The sequence below is a fragment of the Motacilla alba genome, chromosome 5 (assembly GCF_015832195.1).
Source record: "Motacilla alba alba isolate MOTALB_02 chromosome 5, Motacilla_alba_V1.0_pri, whole genome shotgun sequence".
NCBI classification, from domain to species: domain Eukaryota; kingdom Metazoa; phylum Chordata; class Aves; order Passeriformes; family Motacillidae; genus Motacilla; species Motacilla alba.
In genome coordinates, this window is record NC_052020.1 from 14,522,734 (window position 1) to 14,543,603 (window position 20,870).

General features: G+C 42.3%; 1 protein-coding gene across 6 annotated transcripts in view; it reads left to right on the forward strand.

Moving 5' to 3' along the window:
* The window catches only part of OSBPL5 (oxysterol binding protein like 5), a 173,945-nt gene that overhangs the window by 54,142 nt on the left and 98,933 nt on the right, over window positions 1-20,870 (forward strand). The gene's annotated exons all lie outside the window — the stretch shown is intronic.

The window sequence follows — 20,870 nt, forward strand, 5'->3', positions numbered from 1 at the left end:
CATGGCAGCCCTAGTTGAAACACACAATAGAGCCGATACCTCTTTAGTATCCTCTTTTGCACTCCCAGTTAGTTCCAGAGGAAGGTGTTTGTTTGTGTGCAGGACAAATCATACTGGACTTAACTCCAAGATAATGCCATGGATGGGTCATATGCCTCCCCACTGGCATGTGAGCTGTGTGGGTATGTGCAGATAAGAGCATTGGGTATAGGTTTGTCTATAGGAAGAGGTCAGGACTGGCATGCTTACTTGTAACGTGGAGGCAAGCTAGCTGCGTGTGCCAGGTGCTCCTCCCGCGTTGCTCTCTTCCCAGGGGCAGGCAGAGTTTGTTGTCATGTGCGTAAACTGCACCTGCTGCTTGAAGCAGGAGACTCAAAGGTATTTGTTATCCAGCTCTGTGCTGTGCCTTCCTTTGCTGGCTGTAATTGGCAGGCTTTATTCAGGATTACACTCTGGCCAGTTGGTGTGGTGGTAATTAAAGTCACTGTTATATGTTATAATATTATGTGTTGTGTACTCTTTGGAGGAGGAAGAGAAAATAGGTGAGAAGTGGTAGTTTTGAAGAAGAGGAGTGGTTGTGCCAATTGTTCTCGATGAGTTGTTCAGTGACAGTTAATCCATGTGAGTGAAAACAATTCCTCTGTGATGGCGTGCCAAGGTCAGGAATTTGAGCTCCGTTTGAGGAGCGAAAGTTACAGTCTTGTGGATCAGAGCTCCTTAGAAGAAAACATCTCTTGAAAAAAGTGAAGCAGAGCTTTTCCCACTTCGTCATCCATGTAGTCTTCTCTTTTTGATGACCAGAAAAGGACAATGGCAGAGTAGAGTTAAGACCCCCTTATATGAGTTGTTCCACAACTCAGGGGTGTGACACAGTGGGTTTGTGAAACTTACTTCAGAGTAAGGTTCATATTATTGTTTCATGTAGTAATATCCATATTCATGCCTTTGCATGCAGGCTGCCAGGGGAGATCAACTGCTCTGTACACTTGATTTTGCAGGAGAATGACTACTGCAAAGACACATTATCCTTTGCAATCCCTGGTGTCAACAGAGCTGAACTGATTTATACCACCTGGAGCTTCTGTTCAGTATGCTGCTACATTTTTAGCAGGTGGAAAATGGTCAGATTCAGAAAGGTGACTGACATGATTTTGTCTGTGTTTTCTCATGTTGCAACGGGATTGAGTCAGGACTTAATATGTTGGAGGTTGAAGCTACATTTGCAATACAGTTCTAGTAGTTGGTAATTTGGGGTATCTGGTTCACCCATATGAATCCCTCTATTGTGCAGAACAAGGTCATTTTCCTTTCTGTCTGCCTTCTGTTTATTTAACCAGACACTATCTTGTAAACATTTTGTTCAATATCTGTGACATCATTTTCGGTTCACTTCATATGTGGGTTATATGTGCTTGTCCATGTCCCCCTGCCCACCTCTCCCCCCCTCGTTGTTAGTGGATATGTTCTGTAAGCTATCCATAGACTGACATTTCATTTTAGTCTCTGAAAAATTATGCTATTGGTTCCATGACAGACTGCAGTTTATAGGACGTGTGATCTGTGATGCCGAGCAAGGAGACGCCCCTTTATCTCATTACATTGGCCTTGCTGACATGTAGTCACACCCATTGGAGTATGTACTAGTGCTGTGTATCCATAGCAGAATATAAATACAGTACTTTCTGTATATAGCTTTTTTCTTTAATGTAGTAATTTTGTGTAAATGGCTCTGTTTTCATGCAGAGATTGCTATCTGCCTGTAAAAACAAACATGTAGGCCTTGGATTTGGAATCTCATTGACTTAATTATCCACATATATTGCTGGGCTTGAGCAAACAAGTCCCCAGTAAATAAAATGGCATAATGTAATTTACACGTGCCTCTCCTGGGAAGTGTGTGTATGGAAGGCAGTTGTTGGGCCTTAATGGTACCTGTGAGCATTAAGTTCATTGAGAGAATCAAGTTGGATGGATATTGGTCCTTGCACCATCAGTACCTCTAGTGCAGTGTGAAAACAAACACTGAGGACATTAATTCCTTTGGAAATGGCTCCCACTAACTTCTTTCCTTATTGGGGAAAGTTGTTACCATTTGACTCTTTTCTAACTTATCCATAAGTAATTTACCATTTTCTTTCCGTCTTGGGTTGTTTTTCCTTGCATGTTTGTGGTGATGCTCCCTTCTGTCACTGAGGCACTGTAAGCTTAATTAGTACGTCCCAAAGGCATCGGAAAACCTGGAAGGCTGTATTTGGTCAGGAATAAAATACCATTGTGAGACAGTGGGATTTTTTCAGAGGAAATACCCCACTGCTCACATATAATTGAAGCCAGGCTTTTCCAGAGTATCTCACTTGCACACTGGAGAGCTGTGAGTACAGACACACCCTGTAATTGCAGAAATCAGAATGAATCTAAGGGGGACAAAGTCTATTGAAGTTATATTTTGGGAGGTAGGATTGCTGTTAATGTTTTGAGGTTTGGTGGCTTTCTGAGCTGTTTATGAACAGAAGAGCTGCCATTGCTCTGAGAGGTCCCTGTGCATATTCCTGAGAGGGGATAAGCCAAGGCAGTTTTGGGAATGGAGCTTGGGGCTTCCTTAGCTGCTGCTGAACAGTCACACCAAGACAAGCACCAGGGCTGTGAGCATGCACCAAAGCCAACTGGGCAGAAGGGCAATTCAAATCAGATAAAGCCATTTCTTGAACAGATTGAGCTCTATGCTTTTCTAAATCAGAACAAAAATGTCAAATTCCTTATAAATACCAGGCAGTGCACAGCTGCACTGAGCTGGCATCGCTGTTCTGGTCTGATGGGTGGGAGAGCAGAGTCGAACTGTTCCTCCGTGAGCCTGGAAGATGGAGAAATATTGAGGTTTTGCTTCTTGGAAGCAATTAATTATCTGCATTTCCCCCCAGCCTGAAGCAATGGGTCACACTTTCCTTAGCATGGTGAAGAATGTGTCTAGTCAGCACTGGGGGAAATTCTGGAATAGTCCAGGAGTGCCAGGCATGCAGACACAATACCGTCATTGGCAAATCGCGTGAATAGCTTTGGAGCGCTGTAATGTGGGCTGCAAATTGTGAAGCTGACTCCTTACACAGACCACAGATCCATCACTTTGAAATGTCAGGCCTTTGTCACCCAAAATAGTCTTTTGTCTTTTTCCATGCGTGATACATGGAATTTTTTCTCTTTTGCTTTGTGTTTTACAGTAGTTGGAAAAGAGCCTGTGCAGTTCACACTGAGAAGCTCAGCTCGGAAGAAAGGCTCTTCCCTGACTGCTTGTTGACCAAAGAGATGCAGGCACAGTTGAGCTGTGGTCAAGGCAGGAAACCAAGAGGCAGCTCTTGGGACTCCTGGTAGAGTGTTGTGATGCTCTGCTCTGCAGTGCTGTGTCTGTAGGGTCTAGGAAAGCCCCAAACCAAACTTCACCTTTTCAGTGGCTGGAGTGGCAGTCATCATCCAGCCTGTCAGATTGGCACTTTCAATGACAGGATTGTGGGAGTGGTCTCTCTCCCTCCAGCTTACCTGCATGCATCAGGCATGTGTGGATCCTCTGTGAAAACACAGTATGTGGTGTTAGCAAGAGGGAGCTGTGATCCCCCTCAGTTCCTCAGCTGTGGTGATTTTCTGTGTCTTGATTAAATGAGGTATGGTGCATATGTGAGTTCAAGTTTCAGAAGGGAAAGAAAAAGCAAGTTTCTATTTTTGCACACATGCTTGTACCACCAGAATTATAGCACCTGCTGAAGTGTAGTACACGCTTAAACTCTCATCTGGTTTTGAGGTTGAGGACTGTGCTGGGCTGTTGAGCAGTGGGAGGGGATTCAGGGTGTTCCCAGTAGCATTTTTGTTTTGAGATAAGGATTGTGCTTTGCAGATACATTCTCCACTTGTGGAGTAACTTCCACTTCCTGTTCTATTTCATGTTGTGGAGCAGTTTTGGAGTATGCAAACTGCATTGCCTTCAGATGAAACCAAATTGTGTTTATGATAACCAGAAGAGATAGTCCAAAGTGAAACCTGTCCTGTGACTTGATTCCTTAATCTGGATGCATCTGCAGTGTTGGTAATTACAGTTCATGAGTTTGGAACTTCATGTTTGGGAAAGGCATCAGCCTATCAGCAGCCTTGGAGAAATCAGGCCCATGTGCTGTGTGGGAGCCTGGAGGAGACACGATGTCTCAGGACCTTTCACAAGTGAGGTGGAGGATTAAAAGGGCTGAAGTATTGGGAGTTATCACATTGCTCCTAAGGTTAGCCCCAGCACAGTGGAACATATTTTTTCATGTGGTTTCTGATGCTGTTGAGATTTGACCAACAACTGTCAGAGCTCAGTTTCATTCTCATGGGTCTTTTATGCTCCGGGACAAACTGGGGGCTTTTGGCCTTCTCAAAACTGAAGTTCACTATTAGTACTTTTTCTTGTAGCTACACTTAATCTTCTAGAAGATGGCACCCTTGAGCTCTTTCACTGTAATTATTACTTACAAATATCACAGAGGAAGCCCAGCATGCTAAGAATTATCTTGGCAGCTAAATTCATAAAGAATGCACTTCCATTTTTAAATTTAATGTCTAAATATGCTTTTCCCCTCTTAGATTTGGTATTTTTCCTATATAATTTAATTTCAGGTAAGAAAAGGTGGGTTGGCAAGGGTTTAGTTTTTTTGGTTTTATTCTGACCTCACCACTTTTCTGCTCTTCCTGGGTTAGCTTCACATGCACAAGTTGATTCTGTGGAAGGAGGTGTACAAACCCAATCACCTCCGTGCTCCACTTCATTGGTTTTTTTAAAGGTATGAACATAAATGTTTCCTCCTCTTTTACCAGGAGGCAGGGTATGAACACTGTGTAACTCCGAGCGAGTAGCAGAGGAAAGTGGATGTGGGAAGTAGATGTGTCCCTATCCAGCACTGAAGAGCACACAAGAGTAGCTTTTCCTGAGCAAGTTTGCAATGCCTTTCTTAGCACTGTCATCTAAGTCCCTTTTTCACATGCCACTCTCCCTTTCAAGTACATTGAGGAAACCCAACAGCTCTCATTTCCAGCCTGAGACATGTAAGGAAATAGTGTATTTCTGGGAATGTATTAAATAAAATCCCCACATCAAGCGTAACTTTAGTGGAAGAAAAGAGGATATTGTCCCCCAGCACCATTAATGTAGGTTGTAATTGATTTGCTCTGTCATGTGTAAAGCTTGAAAATTCTACTAAGAGTCTTGTTAGGATGATCAGAGTCGAATTTGACCAGCTTAATCATTCCATACTATTTGCTTATGCATCCTAAAATTGTGTCAGAGGGCATGCCAGTGAAATTAGGGCCTTATTTTCTGAGACATAAAAAAGCCCAGAGCAACATCCCTAAGAATTCACATATGGGGGCCCACTCATGATAATCTCCCCCTGCCCCAACACTATCACATCACTGGTGCCTTTTCAAAGCTCTGTGTAAATCAAAGTTGGAAAGTCTGTTCCCATGGATTGGTTTGTAGGATGAAGTCAAAATGTTCAAAGGTGTGAGCAAAATTCTCCTACCAGCCCGAAATAAAAGATTGTAACCAGAGTGTTTGACTTCTGTTTTGGGGGAAGAGGACCAGCAGCAAGTGTACTGCTTGACTGTCAGTACCATCAGCATTTTTATTGTGTTTTCTGCTTGGTCTTGGACAGGGAATTGTTTGCCATGTGAACCATTTGTTTATACCTTTCTAATACCAGGAAGTTTTAAATATAAAAATACCGTTGTTTGAGTTGGCTCCGAACAACACTCCTGAAACCTGTAATGGGCTCTGAAGGAGGGCAAGAGCTCAGTGGTTCCCTATTCCACCCCTCCTTTGCAGGGACATCCTCTGCAAATGCTTCTCTCCCTTTGCTCTTAGGGCATTGCCCTTTCTGGTTACACAGAAACTGCACAGTCAGACCCCCAGGACATGGGGAAGGCTGTCCCACATTTCATGGGACCTGTGGCATAAGGGGTTTTTTTGGTGGCAGAGAGTTGTGTAGGTGTTAGTGGAACAGCTCTAGCTGACCTCAATTCCAAAATCTTTTTGTGCTGCAGCTGTCTGTCGATAGAGTCCTTACTGTAAAATGTCATATGGACCAGAGGCAGCTCACAGCTGTCATCTGAAAAGGTTATGTGTTACCAGCAGCTTGAGTTTCTTTGTTTTCATAATGTTGAGTGAAGCTGTTTTAAATTTCACTGAGGCAACCAGGGACACTGACTGATAACCTCAGAGCATCCTGTAACTGACTCTACACGAGCAAATTTACACAGAAAGTCTTGTCACTGACCTCCTGAGGGGTGAAGATAGAGCTCCTCTTCAGCACTCTATGTATTATGCAAATGATACTGCAAGTTATAGGGTGCTGTGAGGACACTTTCTGATCCTTTTTTCTTTAATATGCTCATCTGTTTTTGGTTTTTTTTTCATGTAAATAGTTTAATTTTTTTAAATTTTGGCAGCTAGCAAGTAGAAAGTTGTTGCTGTTGAGCTACAGCAGGCTGGTGTAGTCTAAGTTGTTGCTTCTTGACTTATCCTTGCACAACTCCCAGGAAAATGTACTGCAAGCTTTGCTCCATCTGGCTAAATGCCCCATCCTCTGTGAGGCACAAATTGAATTAAGAAACAAAGCTGTTTTCTACAGTCTGGCTGTTGCTACTCAGTCAGACACTGTTAAGAATCCATTTTAAACATGGATCCCAAAGTCCATTTTATGTTAAGTACAAATAGGTGCTAGAAAGCAATATCTTTGTAGCTAAATGTTGAAAATGGTATTTTCATAATGATTTTTCTCATAGTTAGTGCCAGATTTGGAATATGAACATGCCCTATTGTCCCAGGCAGACTTGGTTGGTAAGAAATACTTTTACATATTATTCAGGTGCCTGCCTACTGGCAGCAGGATTCTTGGAGATCTTGGTTGACTTTCCAGAACTACAATGTAGAAAATCAGTCTGAATTTTGCCAGGATAGGTACCTAGCAAACAGCTCCAAGATAGGTGTGGGCAACCCTAACCTGGTGTTAGGGCCAGGCACCAGCAATAAAGACTGCTTCTCCTAAGCCTTGGAGATGGAAGAGTTTGGGAAACAAAGTGCTGTTTCAGCAGATGTATGCGTTTAAACAAAATAAAGTGAAGCTGTCAGCCCTTTCCCCAGTCACTCTGATGTCCTGAGTGTGGCCACTCCCCCAGGAGCCCAAAGGTGCCTCTCTGAGCTGACCCAATCTGCTTCTCCAGGCTGAGACAGATGTGTGGCAGGGACAGGGTTTGTGGTCAGCTGCCAAGGCACCTCCTGGTGTGTCAATAGGAAAAGTCCCCAGGAGGATACACAATAAAAATCGAATTCTCTCTCCCTTGAGGTCACACAATGTGAAGCTGTCTACCATGGAGCTCAAGGGGAAATGAATAATGGGGATCTTGGAAATCTAGAGCTGCACCACTGAGTCTGTCAGGTGTACAAGCTGAAAACTCTGACATTTCTACAAATGCAAGCTAGAAGGAAGTGTGAGATAGCATTGCTGTTTTGGCCTCTCCTCTGTCATCTCCCTGCTCCTTTGCAGCTCAATCCAATCTCAAGATGGATCCAAAGTACAAATAATTGGGAAATTTCGGAGTGCACAGTGTTCTTCCCTGCATCCTTCTCTCATATCTGCACCAGCTCTATTCAATGAGGAAGAGAAATATAGGAATGCATTTAGTAATGATCTAGCTTCTTTATTTCTTTTCCTCCTCTGTTGTTCTCAGAAATAGGCAGTGAGTGGTTGGATCATAGGGTTGCTATGGTGAGCTTTAAGATACACCTTTGATCACAGCTGGTGAGTGCCAGCCAGCATATTAATTCCAAGCAGTCCATATGCTTCCAAACCAAAATACCTCTCTCTTGCTACTCTTCATTTTGTTGAACACTTAGCCTGCTAGTTCACAGACTACTGTGTCTTACTGTGCTGCTCCAAGAAATCTGTTCAAGTTTGGTATTTCCTTTTCTCATTGGAGGAGCAGCTGGCAGAATTACGGCCTGAAAGGAAGTTGTAACCAGGTGAGGGTCAGTCTCTTCTCCCAGGCAACCAGTGACAGGACCAGAGGACACAGTCTTAAGGTACTCCAAGGGAAGTTTTGTTTGGACATTAGGAGGAAGTTCTTCACAGATAGAGTGGTTGGGCATTGGAATGGGCTGGTGGTAGAGTCACCGTCCTTGGAGGTGGTTAAGAAAAGACTGAGTATGGCACTTAGTGCCATGGTCTGGTTGACCAGGTGGTGTTTGGTCATGGATGATCTCAAAGATCTCTTCCAACTGAGTTGCTTCTGTGATTCTGTGACCCTTTCTGCTCATGGACTCCTGCTACCTCAGCAAAACCCACCTATAACAATCCTGATTTTAGATAATCTGCTGTAGATTTAGCTATTTAATGTGAACTTCTGGGTATATTAAATGAGACACTGAGATCGCTCCCTTGAAAATCAGTGGCAGAACTCCTACTACAGATGAAGGAGACGGGGTCAGATGATTTTGCCCCAACAAGCAGCAAGGATGGCTGGGTGGTGGTTTTCTGGCCTTTGACTTCACTTGTTCTACAATGGATAAATGCCTCCTACCTATGAAAATATTTTGCTGTCCTGTGTGGTTTTATACAAATATAAGTGAAAAGCCAAGCAACAGGGAATGTGGTGCTCCGTTCTTTTCTGTGATTTATGCTCTGGTTTATCCGGCAAGGCAGCCTACGTACCCGAGAGAACAGTCTGAGTATCTGTGAGAACAGAGATCAGATAGTGGGGCTACCTTGGCTTGCTGGGCTGCAGGGCTTAATCAGCTATTAGAAGATGATATTAGGAAATGTAATTTACAAAGAGACTCTGTTCAGAGTTTTGAGTCTTTTGTCAGTTCTAATAGAATATTCAAGAGGAAGTTCTCTATTTCAGTCTAGTTCTTTTGGGTTTATTTTTCATTTTTGTGAGCTTCTTTTTCTGTCCAAGCAATTGCCTGCTGCAGCTATTTGCTAGGACTTGCTTATCTAGGCTTCTTGTTATTATCCTGGCTAAAAAAAAATTGTTATTTACTCATATGGTAATACCCAGAGCTTCCAATCTAGCATCAAAGCTTCATTGTGATGGATGTTAGACCATTAGTTTATTAAAGATGGGTATGTGTTGTCTTAGGAATGTATGGGCTTACTTTATGATAGCAAGAAGGGACAGAACAAGGTAGCAGGGAAGCATTCACATGCAATATATCAAGTGATAATCACACCAGCTTGTTTTGAAATGGCAAAGGTTTGAGCCTGTGGGGGAAAAAATTGTAATGGCTAGAAAATGTTGTTTTCCACAGTGAAACAGAAATTATCAAATTGTTTTCATTTCTGTTGCCTCTGAGAAGTATTTGCAGTACTTTTGCAGCATAGAATGGGTTTTTTGCTACTGTTTGCAGGATTGCAGCCAATTTCACCAATCACTAGGCACAAGAGGTTTCTTTAAACAGAAATTGGGAAATCCTGGGTAAGAAGTTTGCATGACAAATATTAGTCAAATATACACTCCTTTGAATTAAGGCCTGGCCTGAGCCTCTTGAAAGTCCTTGGCTTGGTTTAGACCCTGCAAGCTTCTGCATCTTCCAGCACGTCTGCAACAGTTGGTGCAGCTCTTGTTACTCCACTTGCCTTTAGTCTGCAGCAATTGTGTTACAGGAGGCAGCATTACCAACCTTAAGGGAATTAAATGGGTATAATTTTTGGGTAAATCTGAGTATTTGTCATAGGCTGAACTGGATAGTAGCGTTAGCCAGGCTGGGGACTGGCTGGTTTTTGTGCAGCCCCACTGGGAAGGACCGTAGAGGTACTGTGGACAAAATGTTAAAGGTGGGCTGACATTGTGAGCACAGCAAACTGTCTGCAGGAATGCACTTTGAGGAGCTTTGACAGCAGATTGATATTTTCTTCTACCCTTTAGTGCCCTCTCACTTCAAGGAGGTTGTGGAGTAGCTGGTGGGGCCCAAATGTGCTGAGCACATTCAGCGTGTGAGGAAAACACTGCTAGCAGTGAGTTTGTGACACTTTCAGAGTACAGCAGAGGGAAAGCTGAATGTGTCCCAGCAAGCACAAAGTATGGGAATTTCCCCTCCTGTGGGAATGGAGGGTTTAAATGTTATCTTCTTGATCTTAAATGCCTTCTCAGGAACCCTGCCTGTACCAGTGGGATTTGTCCACCTACGTCTGGTGGTGTCCTTGGAAGAAAACCAGCTTTTGCATAATCAGTCTCAATAGGAGGGTGCCTAAAGCTTGCAAGGTCGGGTTTGTTTTGTTTGTTGTCTTGCTTTGGGATGTATTTTTTTCCCTTTTTTTCCCCTTTTTTTGGAACAACAGTGTATTTCTCCTGCCAGCAAGATGTTTCTTCCACCTTGGAACTGTACAGCTTGCGCTTCTGGTTTTTTTGCTGGCTCCTATGCTTGGCTTTCTGTTGCTGCTGCTGCTGCTGGTGAGACTATTTCAGAGATGTGCCAGGCTTAGCGTGCAGATCCAAATTTAGGTCTCTCTGCCTTCAAACCGAACAGAGGGACTACAGAAGTCATTTTTTAGTGTGACTGTTCAGAATAGCTAATTGGCTTGTTGGCTCTGCATGAGGCTGCACAGCATCCTTGGACCTGGCCATGCTGGGCACTTGACTTTTCCTCTTTTATGCCTTCATTACTTGCCATGGTGATGGCCCTAGGTGACAGCAGTCCCAGTGAAAAGTTGGGAACAGAAGCCTCCAGCCAGGCTTGATGAGGGACTAGACTTAATTTTACTTCTCAAGCCTGTGTCACTTCATCCCACTCAAGCCTATTTCCTTGCTTAACTTGCTGGTTTCCTGATTCATTTTGCCTCTTCTTCATATTTCTAGTGACATATTGGTGCTGCCTGGCAGGTGAACGTATTTCCTGAGCAGAAGATGGCAAAAAAGGCTGGAGCAGAGATAATTTCCCTGATGCAAGCTGGATTAGTGTATACCTTTGTAAGGACTGTACCTTGCAGGGCTGTCTTGGCTCTTAGACTGCTTTGAGTTACTGAATGGTTGGAGCTGGGACATTTTAGGAATCAGAGAGTTATTTCTGGCTTGTTTGGGTAAGAGGGGGTTGGAAACGAACAGGCTGGTGAGAAACAATGTGGCATATAACTAATTGCAAGACAAATATTGTTTAGTATGTGTGTTAATTATTTTGTTTTAATATTGGCTGGCAGTTAACTACTTAGTATTTTAAGTCCTTTGTCTTCAGATTTAACATCTGAACTGTAAGGGAATTCACAGCTCTCTACAGCTGGCTAGAAGCACATTTTAAATGGTGCCTGCAACTTAGCCGTTTCTTAATTTGCCCTGTGTTGTTCAGTAGTAGAGGAGTAGTAAATGTATAACTCCAGGAGTCTACTTGTAGGTGTGTCTGCTTGCTGTATTTCTTTATTCCTGGATTTTTAAGGAGCTGATATTTGAGTAAGCAAAAGCAGATCAAAGGTATTGCGTTATCATTGGTTGCTTTATTGATTACTCAAGCCTCCTTCACTCTCTCATTAAAAGCTTTTGAGCCCTCACAATCTGCTGCGTTGCGCAAGAGCCGTGCCAGGTGAGCAGCGCCCTGTGCCACAGCTGCCAGCTTCATGTTGCCCCTTCCTTTCCTTCCAAAATAGTCTTCATTTTAATGGAATTGTCTTCATTTTGACCTGGTACAGGTCTTGTGATGGGGTTTTATGTTGCTTTTTGAACGCAAAAGTTTAGTTAAAACACCCCAGTGAAATAAGATTTGAATCTTGCCTCATGTGCTTTGGATCTGTGGGAGGAAGTTGGTAGTAGATACTTGAATAATTTCCAACATTGCATGTTAGTCTTGGGTGGAATTAAACTGTTCTAAAATGAGCTGCTGCCATGGGAACAAGGTACTAATGATTTCAGGGTGCTAAAGAATGCTTAGTCAGGACTGGGAGAATAGCCCCTCAAACCATTACGTCCTGTGTCTTCATTCCTTGTTTCTGTATCATGATGTTCCTGCTTATGGCCTTAACATCAGTAACTGGGGCATGGGAAGGAGCTAAGGTTGCCTTTCGGACTCTGAGGCATTTCAGTGCAGTGATAAATGGCAGAAGTGACTCCTGAGCTGCCCTTCATGAAGAATCTCTCCCTTTTGTTTGACACCAGTGGCTCTGTGCTGCAGTGGTTGCTGTTGAGGATTCAGTTGTGAGGAGGAGGAGGGAGTGTGGCTGGTTTGCTGTTAACAGCAACTGCCGTGATGAGGGGGGATTTGGAGTAGGTCAGGTAAAGGAACTGAGGACCAGAGCTCTCCCCCTAAACCTCAGGCCTTTTAGTGAGGTGTGAGGGGTAGGGAGGGGGCTGTTGTTGATCTCCAAGCATCCCTTAAGGGTAGTTCTTTGCAAAGTGTCTGGCATAAGATTGCATAGATCTGGACCAAAATGTCATCTTTGTGCCATTAGCTCCATCCTCAGCCTAACTCAGTAGCAACCAGAGGAACCATATTTTTTCTGTTTTAGGGTTAAATATCTACTTGACTGGCATTTCTATTCTTAATTCATTAAAATTAGAACTACTCTGTAAGACCTCAGCCATTCATTAACCAACAACCCAGTGCTAATTTTAATTTCCATGGCTGCAATTTAATTTTGCACGAAGATTATAGATACTTCTGTGATTGCCTTTCTGCAGGCTGACTGGTACTTCTGCCATGACACTGTTATTACTAGCAGGGACATACTAATGCCTTCCTACTTAAACCTGTCTGAGAATCTATTAATGGGGTGGCCTACTTCCAAATTGCAAAGAGGAGCAAAAGCTCATCAGGCAGTGTAAATGGTGATAATTTCAGCAAATGCTTTCTGTGTAAGGAGATTGATGTTTTAAGTGTCCCAGCAAATTGGTAATAATGATCAGCAATTCTCCACCATTCTTCACAAAGGAATGGGTCTTTGAAAGAAGCAATTAAATGCAGCCACCTTCTGGACCAAGCTAATGTAGACTTCTCTCATTGGTCTGTAAGTTAACTATTAGACCTACAAGTCATGTTTATTGAGCTTTCTGCTTCCAGCCCAGCAAGGAGCCTGTAATGAAGCTGGAGAAATCTGACCAGCATTTATGGCAAGCGCCTACTTCAGCTTTCAAATAGCACTGGGCAAAGCTGTGATTTCCTAATAGTGGAAATGTGATAAACCAGGAGATGAGCAATAATTCTGCAACATCTGCTGTTCTGTTGAGCTGTTGGCTCATCTTACAGGTAGTGACTGCAGAATGAGCATCAGGTGTTTCCCTAATCTGGGTATATTCTGATTCTGTATTCATAGATGCAAGGAAGAGATTTAAATTGAAGGTAAAAATGAATGCAGAAGCTTTGGTGTAGGGGTCCTCTGTCTTCTTACTTCGCTGCAGGAGACATATTGACATGTCTGTATATTGCTGTAACCCCTGAACAGCTTCACCTGCCCAGCTGCAAGATGATAAAATTCAAAGCCTTTGACTGAAACCCAGGGACCAGTTTTTGTATCCTGTCTTCTGTTTAACATGAAAACTCAGTTTTCTGATTCAGTCCCCTCCTCAGCCTGTGTAAACTCCTTGAACTCACAGTGTCCTTTCACAGGGTGACCCTGCCCAAGTGAAGGCCAGAAGTGCTGTTAACACATTTAGTAGATTCAAGGTCCTGCTTTGGAGAAGACACCAAGCAATCAGTCGCTCTTCACACGGATGCCAGTCATCCTTTTACAGACCTTTTCCCCCTAAATCAGGTGTTTTCCAGACTAATGGGCCCTGAACTGTTCAGTCACTCCTTAGACTGACTTTTAATCATTCTTGCTGCCTTTCCATGGGCATATTCCAGGTCTAATTTATCTTGTCTGAGGTGAGAGGGCCAGGGCTTCATGCAGAATTCAATGTGTGAATTAGCTGTGGATTTATAATGCTGTCTTCCCTACTCCAGTGTGGGTTCCTAATGAACTTCACTGATAACCTTTCACTGGGAGCCGAGTCCTTAGTCCTATCCTATGTTTCCTAACTTTTAAATGATTCTTTTTCCATTCAGAAACATCCCTTCTTATCCTGAAGCTTTTAGCTTTCGAGAACTTAAGATGAAGATCTTTATCACAACTCTTCTTGAAATCCAGATTGTCTGAGATAAATCCCTTTTATTCACCTGGCTGCTGACATATTGTGTGAACTCCAAGAGGCTGGAAAGGCAGGGCTCCCCTTGCAGTATTGACTCTGCAAGGAGCTTGTATTTATCTGGGTATCTGTTGACCTTTATTAAAGGCTTCACAAAGTTGCCAGAAACAAGCATTAGTCATAGAGACCTGTGGCTCCCCATATCCTTGCAAAATATTTTCTAAAGTCTGCATGTTTTTAATTTTTCAGTGACCAGGCTATCTCAACTCTGTGTCCTTGAATTTGGAAATGAACACCATCTAATCCTGATTTGTTATCAGTCTTTTTTCCTATTTGTACCAGAAGTCCTCCTATGATTATTGAAATTTCAGACAGACTCTGAAAAGGCTCTGCTGTGAGAACCTCCCCAGTTTCTGTTTCTGTTTCTCTTGCAATGAGATCTGTGTAGCTTTTAATGGGTATGGGTTTTGTTAGTTGCTTGATTTCAGATTAATTCCTGCTATAAAGAATATCAAGAGATTAGCTATGTGCCTTTCCTCTATTTACGCATTTTATTTTAACATCAATTCTCTTTAAAAGGAGAAAAAAATTCAGACAAACACCTCACACTTGTAATGTTTTTTGTTGTTCTGGCAAGGCAAAAGGATCTTCATATTTGGAAAATTACATTTCTGTCTCTTCACACAGATCAGCAGTTGCTGCTGTAAACAAGAATTACACCCCACAGTTTTATTCTAGCCAGACAAAAAGACTTTATGTAGAACTTAAAATTTTCATAAAAGTCTCCTCATTGTTCTAAATCTGAGTGGTCACATTTAAAGAAAAATTCAGTGCTGCAGTTTGCTCATTCAAGTCAGCTCCTCTAGGTATGACTTATTTCTTTCCTGTGTTTACCCAGTTCCATCTGATAAGACCATCTATCTTTTGGTCATGAAGGGCTTGAACTGTGTGCAGAGCTCACATTGGCACTGTGAGGACAGTTTATGGCTTTTCACATCGATTTCTCTGTGCTGTTACAATTTATCAGCTTGTTTTCATCCCTTGGAGGTATGCAGAAATGCAAATGCTAACCTAGATCTCTCAATTTCTAGAAGTATCTGAAACCAATGAATGCTGTAAGGAGCTAAATAGCTTTTCATCTCAACTGTTGTAACATGGAGTCTTTGAAATGGTACCCAAATTGGCCAGTTAGCAGGCAGGTAAATGGCATTTCAGCACACAGGGCAATTTTTTTGCCTCTGTTCTTATTTCTAGTTGCAACATTTTGGTTGGTATTTTTTACAGGTTCCAGCAGAATACCTATTGAATTGCCACCACTAGTCAGAAAAACATGCTCGAGGCTTCCTCAGCACTGAGCTGCTTTGTCAATCAGCTCTCCTAGTTTGTTGTAGGGCTTTTTGATAAATGTTCACTTCTCATGTTTTTGTTATTATGAGAGCTAGAAGCCTGTATTTACTTAAATAAAAGCTGATATGACTCGTGTTCATGGTTCACATGGGAAAATACACTGAAACCCTTTAAATGGAAAATGAAAAGGCAAGTTTTCCCAACGACATAAATAGTACAATAGAGACACCTTTTTATTTTACGAATGTATTTATTATTATATAACTCCAGTCTCTGAACTTTTCGGTAGGAAAAAGGAAATTCAGGATGCTCAGTGCCTGAGCTAAGATGTCCTTTAGACACATGTGTGAAAGCTGTTGGCTTTCAGAACTGAGGACTGTTGCAATTGCTGCTGGAGCTGGTGAAGCCTGTGGCTGCTCAGATCCTGCAAAGCCAGGCTGGTTTTGTTCAGGTTTGCAGCTGTGGAGTTGGATATGGATATCTGCCCATCACATTCTGGGTTTAGGTGCAGTGTCATCTTTACTGCCCAGTCTGCTTTTCCACATTACCTGAGTTCACCTGCACCTTCGTCTCGCAGCTGCTGAAGCTGCTGACAAAACTTCCTTTCATTTTTCCATATTGGGTGATTAAGCTGTGCCAGATCCTTGCGTGATTCTCTCTTATCACCTGGGGAAAATTATATGAAAAGGCAATTCCTGATAACTTTGCTTTTAGTAAATTACTTGCTTTTAGTAAATTACTAAATTACATTGTAGTAATCAGGCCAACACCAGCGTAAGTGTGGTATTAGCTGAGAATTATTAGCTTTGATGTTGATTAGTGCAGGAAAGGTTACTAAAGTGCTTTTTTTGTTACATGCTTGTGTTTTTAAAATTTGGCAGGAGGTACTAGGAAGAAAGGTAGGTGTTCTGACTTGAGCATATGAACAGAAAGAAAATCAAAGCTAATTTAAATGCTCCAAGTTTGCTGGCTGATGCAGTGTTTTATACCTCCTGACAGAATACACTGAATACAAGAGCCCCAAACTGTGTGTGTAGCAATAATGATATCCCAGAACTCTTCACATGCCGAAGGCTATGGCTGCTGTCAGTTTTACATCCTGATTCAAGCAAGCAGCCCTGCTCTACAAACCCCTGGTGAACAGTTTAGTCTCTGTAGGCTGGATTGGCATCACTGAACTGCTGTCCTAGAAAGGCAGTATAAAGTGAGTCCATGTAATTCTAAAACACTGCCGTGAATGCTTCTGAGGAAATGCTTGCTATTCTTACATTTTTAATATAAGAATATGAATCATTTATTGAATATATAATATTACCATAAATCCCTAATTATTTTAGTTTTTAATTCAGAGACATTTTTGGATACTGCATTCTTCTTTTAAATGAAACAAAACTAACTATCCTTAGATATTTCTGACAATGACATCTTTATTTTCAGCTGAGGACATTTTGTTTTGAACTACTGGTCTCAAGATTTATTTTCCCCATTTCATCAGGTTTAAATGCAGTCATGATCATTAGTCTCAGTCCCAAGCCTTCCATGTTCCCTCCTCTTGGTTTCAGTTTGATTACAGCTATATCAGGAATACAGCCTTGTAATCCACCTCCAGATAGATGGCTTTCTTTCACTGAGTATATTCTCCTAGGAAATCCAACAAGTAAATTGATTTCAGGGCATGAGCTGAAAAGATTTCACAGATATGGAGTAGTCTAAGTTTTTCAAATGTCAGTCCTGATTTCAGGTTATATCTTTGATAAGGCACTTGAAAGTGCTGGAGGAGATCCTGGCTTGCAAAATGTTGTTGCTGAGCTGTTTGAAAATGGAATTTCTTGCATTCTCTTCACTGGGACATCCAAGTTGCCAGGTGTTTTTCAATCACTTTTCCAACAAAAATGAGCCCTTCTTTTTTTCCTCAAACTGAGGAGTGTAACTGGCTCTTAAATACTATGAAAAGCTGTTAGCTGTATTCTGAGTAGTGTGAGGTCTGTTCCTCTCCCAAATTTTTGGTTTATTTAAAATGATTTATTGAAAACCCTAGGCACTTCTGTATGTCTGTAAGTTCAGGTGCCTGTGGGATCTGTCTTACCCATAACTAAAGAAGGAGACATTGGTGCATTGCGCTGGTGGATGTGTAGCAGAGCTGGTACTCGAAGGCAAAGAAATAAAACTGTCTATTGTACTTCCATCCATGCCATCTGTTGTGAAGAGTTGCCAAATTACATCAATACTTGGGGTGTAGGTTCATAACACACTCACATGATGTGAGGCCCAGTTACACCTCTGTTGAACTTTTCTGATCTGGTGCCCATGCACATTAGAACAGGTCCTACAAAATCATCTATTTATTTTGGGGAGGTTAAACTTCCTGGATCAGCACACTGTGCCTGTCAATGATGGCACAAGAGGTCAGAGTTTCTTCCCTCCCAGGGATAAGTAAACATTTCCCCTCCTGGGAGCAGCTGACTGTTGAAGCTTTGCTTTGGGTGAGGATGTATGAAGCCAATTTTCATAAGTATGCTCCTAAATCTTGCTGTCTGAACCACAAGCATTTATTCACCAGCCTTTCAGACCATCCTGGCTGTTTTGGCATTCAATATTTAGAGGTGAAAAATCCACCCCAGCTTCTCTGTCGTGTAAGTTCAGTCATTGCTGCCAATCATTCTGCATATAGTTTGGAATTGCAGTGTAGGTGGTTCTGAAATGAGCCCTTGAAAATACTATTAAATGAGGACGTGTGCAAGAATGAAACACCTTTGACCCTTTGAACTCCCCAGGGGTGTTTAAAATAGTGATTGGTGTCTTCTCTTACACAGTCCAGTCATCTTCCTGGGTATTTTACTGAGCTGTATATTCTGGGCATTGATGGATGAGCTCTGGATGATCTTGCTGCTGCAGTTGTAAAAGTTGCTGCTCCCTGCCCTGTATTTTCCTGGGGGTAATGGACCCATAACAGAAACAGCAGAAGGTAACATGCATTGGTAGCTGCAGTAAAAAATCCAGTATTTCAGCCTAAAAATACTTCTTAAGCTGCTCCAAAGAAATTCTTCAAAGCCAGGGCACAGTCAGGGCTAATGTTAAAGACAGGGCACAGTTCCTCTGTTAGTGTGACATTCTCAGATATACCACTGTAAAGCTGATGGATTTTTCTTAAGATGCTTTTTTCTGTTTTGACAAGTACTGGAGAAAAGCCAAAGTGGTACCTGCTCAGGCTTTCCCTCCCCTGGGTTTTTGGGAGCATAGGACCTGGAGGCTTCTCTTGCAATCCTCAGTACAATTTCAGCTGATTTAAACAGACCCAGAACCAACCTCAAGCTCTTTTCTTGGGTGGTTGTCTCACTGAGTTTTTGTTTTCCTTTCTCTGTCATATTAGATCTGGGGTAGATGATACTTTCTTTTAGGCCCCAGTTCTGGGAACCAGGGGATTGCCCAGAAATGTGACCTGAAAGTGCTGAAACATCTTGTACATCTTCCATCTCCTATTTGAGAACAAGGAAGGAAATAAAAGAACAGAAGAATTATATTTTAAAATCTCACAGTGTGGTGTTTTGTTGATTTTTTTGGCCATTTTTTTCAAGTTTGCCTCATGAGTTTCAGGGTTTGACTCCTGAGTATGCAGCAGTTCTGTGAACATGCCGGAGCTTTGGCAATCACGGGGAGTCATGATGAATGACAAATGCATCCTTATAGTTATTCTGAACAAGGAAAATGCCTTAGTGCCTGACACAGCATAGTTTCTAAGCTTCTGGGATGCTCCCCCTCTTGTTTTGTGACTTCTCCAGCAGGAGCACAGCAAACTGTCTTGGCCAACCAGCTGCATATTCTGGGCAGGTTGCTCTTGCTTAGTGCTATGGTACCGTGGTATCTGTTTCAAAAGCATTGCTGACACGTGTGTCCTTTGTCTTTGGCATGCTGGTGGTGCTTCAAGGTTGGAAAAGCTTCTCTTGAGGAAGAACTTGTAGAGGAAACAGGAGCTGTGTTTTCAGCACAGAGCTCTGAACAAGTTTGCTCATCTGGAATAGGATGCTTAGCTTGATCCCCCAAGTTACTTCAGAAAGCAGAGTTGTGCCCAAGGATCTCAACAAAGAATTGTCAAGCCTGGGCTTGCTGTGCAGTGATGTGGAGTTTCCTGACACAGAGCAGCTCTCCTGCAGACTTCCCTCATGTCCTGTACCTCAGGTTGTAGGGCTCCCTTTCTTGGCTTGGTCTTGACAAGCATTCTCTCTTTGGTGGGTCTTACCCAGACAGTGTCTCTTTGAGGGGCAGGTCACTAGCAACACCTATAATTTGCTGTTTATCATTTGCTGCCTGTAGGTTCTGGTGGCAAAGAGTGGTTTCAGGGCTCCATGCTAAGAATTTTTAGTGTAATAAACCGGGCATCACCTCTCCTCTTAAATCAGGACAAATTGTCTCACTGCTGCCTTTTCAAGGCAGTGCTGGCTGATGAGCTGGATTCTCTGCGGCCTGTGCAGACCATGACAGCAGCACAAATCATGACCTTGAGGACAGTAATTGTAGCTAAATTATTCCCTTATTGCTTCTATCAGCAGCATTCTCCATGTCACAGACATGGCTTTTGTCTGACACCTATGTTAACCCGGTATTATGCTGATAATCTGCCAGTCACATTTTTATGTATTGTTTGTATTATTTTGCTTGCTGGAAGCCCCTTTCTCATACCAGCCAAGGAGTTTCACTCTCAGAATACCTATTTTTTTAAAAACCTAACCTAATACCCTCAGTGGAAAGACCAGTTTAAGGTTTAAAACAGCTGCCTGTTTGTCAGTCCAGACACGAAATAGGTAATGACTTGGCATCTAGCCAGTAGCTCCCATTCCTCTGCCATGAATAATGAGATAATGTGTTTCAAATTAACTCTTTGTCTTACATTGGCAGATCCCAGGAGAAGAATCTCCAAATGTTCTTGTAAAACATGGGTAATGTAGATCGATCTCTCCTTCTCTTCACAGAGACAACCATGTTGAGTTCAGAGTTAAATTTGCTACCTGGGAATAGGAGAGGAGAACAATTAAGAGCTGGGAGAAGAATTTTCTGGCTGTGATTTAAGAAGGGGTAATGGAGCAGATAGTTCAGGCCAGATACAAGAGACTATTTTTGGTTCTTAATTCTTGGTGGAATAAGTGGAAAGCCAATAAAACACAGACATATTCTAATGAAACCAATGGTAAATAAGGAATGTAAATGGCTTGTTGAATATGGTCCCTACTGTGGTACACAAGGAGAAGAGAAGACCGAGTTCTCCTGTCAAAACATGTCCTTATTGTGGTAACAAAAATAAATATGTGAAAATGAACTGAGCAAATTGGAAGCAAAAAATTAGTTTCTCTTCTGAGCAAAAGCAAGCAGAACACAAACTGTATTTTTGTTACTGGAAATTTCTTTGC